Genomic DNA, 5,000 nt, shown 5'->3' with positions numbered 1-5,000 from the left:
CGTGTGCCGATGGTGGTCGAGGCAACCGCCCGCACCAGGGCCCAGCGTGTGCCGATGGTGTTCGAGGCAACCGCCCGCACCAGGGCCCAGCGTGTGCCGATGGTGGTCGAGGCAACCGCCCGCACCAGGGCCCAGCGTGTGCCGATGGTGGTCGAGGCAAGCGCCCGCACCAGGGCCCAGCATGTGCCGATGGTGGTCGAGGCAAGCGCCCTCACCAAGGCCGAGCGTGTGCCGATGGTGGTCGAGGCAACCGCCCGCACCAGGGCCCAGCGTGTGCCGATGGTGGTCGAGGCAAGCGCCCGCACCAAGGCCGAGCGTGTGCCGATGGTGGTCGAGGCAAGCGCCCGCACCAGGGCGCAGCGTGTGCCGATGGTGGTCGAGGCAAGCGCCCTCACCAAGGCCGAGCGTGTGCCGATGGTGGTCGAGGCAACCGGCCGCACCAAGGGCCGGCGTGTGCCGATGGTGTTCGAGGCAACCGCCCGCACCAGGGCCCAGCGTGTGCCGATGGTGGTCGAGCCAGGAGCCCGCACCAAGGGCCGGCGTGTGCCGATGGTGTTCGGGGCAACCGCCCGTACCAGGGCCCAGCGTGTGCCGATGGTGCTGGGGGCAAGCGCCCGCACCAGGGCCCAGCGTGTGCCGATGGTGCTGGGGGCAAGCGCCCGCCCCAGGGCCCAGCGTGTGCCGATGGTTATCGGGGCAACCGGCCGCACCAGGGCCCAGGGTCTGCCGATGGTGCTCGAGGCAACCGCCCGCACCAAGGCTCAGCATGTGCCGATTGTGATCGAGGCAACAACCCACACCAGGGCCCAGCTTGTGCCGATGGCGGTCGAGGCAAGTGCCCGTACCGAAGGGCAGCCTATGCCGATGATGGTCGATGCATGTGCCATCACCATGCGTCATCATGTGCCATTGATGGTCGAGGCCTTGGCCGAAGTTCGATTTTGAGCCACGGTGCCCATGCTTGGCTCCAGCATGTGCTGGTGCCGCATTTTTTTCACTCGGGACAGCATCGCCGGAGCATCGCCGGAGTACCGCCGGAGAACCTGACCGGCGGCATTGGGGTTCCGACGATTGGGAGGGGGGCCGGGGGGGTGTGCGCACATGATGTGCGATGGGTGCTGGTACTTGGCCTTGTGTTGGCCCCCTATCCCTCATCAAACCTCTGAGAATTCACACCCCCTTAAAGAGCATTTGAGATTTTACAGGTTTGCTACCAGTAGCCGTTAAAGTGTCTGAAATGGGGACACTTTTTTCAAACGGTCACAAAATCTTCTCTACTTCGAGTTTTTAGCTGAATTTTTTTGTGCATGCCAACAAAAATAGAAGGATCATGCCTACAAAATTTGGGGCCAAAAATCCTTATAAAAAAATTTTAAAAAATCCCGAACCGCAAAAAGTTTCGAAAATCGTGAAAAATAGAAAACGAGTCATCCTCCAATGAAACTTCACGTGAAGGCTTAGGGGACCATTGTATGAATTTACAAGCCATAAAAATGGCATTGGCACGGCAGAAATTTGAAGATGTGCCTAAACCCACCAGGGCCCAGCGTGTGCCGATGGTGCTCGAGGCAACCGCCCGCACCAGGGCCCAGCGTGTGCCGATGGTGCTCGAGGCAACCGACCGCACCAGGGCCCAGCGTGTGCCGATGGTGGTCGAGGCAACCGCCCGCACCAGGGCCCAGCGTGTGCCGATGGTGGTCGAGGCAACCTGCCGCACCAGGGCGGAGCGTGTGCCGATGGTGGTCGAGGCAAGCGCCCGCACCAGGGCCCAGCGTGTGCCGATGGTGGTCGAGGCAAGCGCCCGCACCAGGGCCCAGCGTGTGCCGATGGTGGTCGAGGCTGCCGATGGTGGTCGAGGCAACCTGCCGCACCAGGGCCCAGCGTGTGCCGATGGTGCTCGAGGCAACCGACCGCACCAGGGCCGAGCGTGTGCCGATGGTGCTCGAGGCAAGCTGCCGCACCAGGGCCCAGCGTGTGCCGATGGTGGTCGAGGCAACCGCCCGCACCAGGGCCCAGCGTGTGCCGATGGTGATCGAGGCAACCGACCGCACCAGGGCCCAGCGTGTGCCGATGGTGCTCGAGGCAACCTGCCGCACCAGGGCCCAGCGTGTGCCGATGGTCGTCGAGGGAACCTGCCGCACCAGGGCCCAGCGTGTGCCGATGGTGGTCGAGGCAAGCGCCCGCACCAGGGCCCAGCGTGTGCCGATGGTGCTCGAGGCAACCGACCGCACCAGGGCCCAGCGTGTGCCGATGGTGCTCGAGGCAACCTGCCGCACCAGGGCCCAGCGTGTGCCGATGGTGCTCGAGGCAACCTGCCGCACCAGGGCCCAGCGTGTGCCGATGGTGGTCGAGGCAAGCGCCCGCACCAGGGCCCAGCGTGTGCCGATGGTGCTCGAGGCAACCGACCGCACCAGGGCCCAGCGTGTGCCGATGGTGGTCGAGGCAAGCGGCAGCACCAGGGCCCAGCGTGTGCCGATGGTGGTCGAGGCAAGCGCCCGCACCAGGGCCCAGCGTGTGCCGATGGTGGTCGAGGCAAGCGCCCGCACCAGGGCCCAACGTGTGCCGATGGTGCTGGGGGCAACCGCCCGCACCAGGGCCCAGCGTGTGCCGATGGTGATCGAGGCAACCGCCCGCCCCAGGGCCCAGCGTGTGCCGATGGTGGTCGAGGCAAGCGCCCGCACCAGTGCCCAGCGTGTGCCGATGGTGGTCGAGGCAAGCGCCCGCACCAGGGCCCAGCTTTTGCCGATGGTGATCGAGGCAACCGGCCGCTCCAGGGCCCAGCGTGTGCCGATGGTTATCGGGGCAACCGGCCGCACCAGGGCCCAGGGTCTGCCGATGGTGCTCGAGGCAACCGCCCGCACCAAGGCTCAGCATGTGCCGCTGGTGATCGAGGCAACAACCCACACCAGGGCCCAGCTTGTGCCGATGGCGGTCGAGGCAAGTGCCCGTACCGAAGGGCAGCCTATGCCGATGATGGTCGATGCATGTGCCATCACCATGCGTCATCATGTGCCATTGATGGTCGAGGCCTTGGCCGAAGTTCGATTTTGAGCCACGGTGCCCATGCTTGGCTCCAGCATGTGCTGGTGCCGCATTTTTTTCACTCGGGACAGCATCGCCGGAGCATCGCCGGAGTACCGCCGGAGAACCTGACCGGCGGCATTGGGGTTCCGGCGATTGGGAGGGGGGCCGGGGGGGTGTGCGCACATGATGTGCGATGGGTGCTGGTACTTGGCCTTGTGTTGGCCCCCTATCCCTCATCAAACCTCTGAGAATTCACACCCCCTTAAAGAGCATTTGAGATTTTACAGGTTTGCTACCAGTAGCCGTTAAAGTGTCTGAAATGGGGACACTTTTTTCAAACGGTCACAAAATCTTCTCTACTTCGAGTTTTTAGCTGAATTTTTTTGTGCATGCCAACAAAAATAGAAGGATCATGCCTACAAAATTTGGGGCCAAAAATCCTTATAAAAAAATTTTAAAAAATCCCGAACCGCAAAAAGTTTCGAAAATCGTGAAAAATAGAAAACGAGTCATCCTCCAACGAAACTTCACGTGAAGGCTTAGGGGACCATTGTATGAATTTACAAGCCATAAAAATGGCATTGGCACGGCAGAAATTTGAAGATGTGCCTAAACCCACCAGGGCCCAGCGTGTGCCGATGGTGCTCGAGGCAACCGCCCGCACCAGGGCCCAGCGTGTGCCGATGGTGCTCGAGGCAAGCGCCCGCACCAGGGCCCAGCGTGTGCCGATGGTGGTCGAGGCAACCGCCCGCACCAGGGCCGATAGTGTGCCGATGGTGCTCGAGGCAACCTGTCGCACCAGGGCCCAGCGTGTGCCGATGGTGATCGAGGCAACCTGCCGCACCAGGGCCCAGCGTGTGCCGATGGTGGTCGAGGCAAGTTCCCGCACCAGGGCCCAGCGTGTGCCGATGGTGGTCGAGGCAAGTTCCCGCACCAGGGCCCAGCGTGTGCCGATGGTGCTCGAGGCAACCTGCCGCACCAGGGCCCAGCGTCTGCCGATGGTGCTCGAGGCAACCTGCCGCACCAGGGCCCAGCGTGTGCGGATGGTGGTCGAGGCAAGCGCCCGCACCAGGGCCCAGCGTGTGCCGATGGTGGTCGAGGCAAGCGCCCGCACCAGGGCCCAGCGTGTGCCGATGGTGGTCGAGGCAAGCGCCCGCACCAGGGCCCAGCGTGTGCCGATGGTGGTCGAGGCAACCGCCCGCACCAGGGCCCAGCGTGTGCCGATGGTGCTCGAGGCAACCTGCCGCACCAGGGCCCAGCGTGTGCCGATGGTGCTCGAGGCAACCGACCGCACCAGGGCCGAGCGTGTGCCGATGGTGGTCGAGGCAAGCGCCCGCACCAGGGCCCAGCGTGTGCCGATGGTGGTCGAGGCAACCTGCCGCACCAGGGCCCAGCGTGTGCCGATGGTGGTCGAGGCAACCGCCCGCACCAGGGCCCAGCGTGTGCCGATGGTGATCGAGGCAACCGACCGCACCAGGGCCCAGCGTGTGCCGATGGTGCTCGAGGCAACCTGCCGCACCAGGGCCCAGCGTGTGCCGATGGTCGTCGAGGGAACCTGCCGCACCAGGGCCCAGCGTGTGCCGATGGTGGTCGAGGCAAGCGCCCGCACCAGGGCCCAGCGTGTGCCGATGGTGCTCGAGGCAACCGACCGCACCAGGGCCCAGCGTGTGCCGATGGTGGTCGAGGCAACCGCCCGCACCAGGGCCCAGCGTGTGCCGATGGTGGTCGAGGCAACCTGCCGCACCAGGGCGGAGCGTGTGCCGATGGTGGTCGAGGCAAGCGCCCGCACCAGGGCCCAGCGTGTGCCGATGGTGGTCGAGGCAAGCGCCCGCACCAGGGCCCAGCGTGTGCCGATGGTGGTCGAGGCTGCCGATGGTGGTCGAGGCAACCTGCCGCACCAGGGCCCAGCGTGTGCCGATGGTGCTCGAGGCAACCGACCGCACCAGGGCCGAGCGTGTGCCGAGCACCAAGCTGCC

Source organism: Durio zibethinus, unplaced genomic scaffold, assembly GCF_047325235.1.
Source record: "Durio zibethinus cultivar Kanyao isolate XHJ-2024 unplaced genomic scaffold, ASM4732523v1 HiC_scaffold_400, whole genome shotgun sequence".
Taxonomy (NCBI): Eukaryota; Viridiplantae; Streptophyta; class Magnoliopsida; order Malvales; family Malvaceae; genus Durio; species Durio zibethinus.
Note: the sequence above shows the minus strand (reverse complement) of the source record.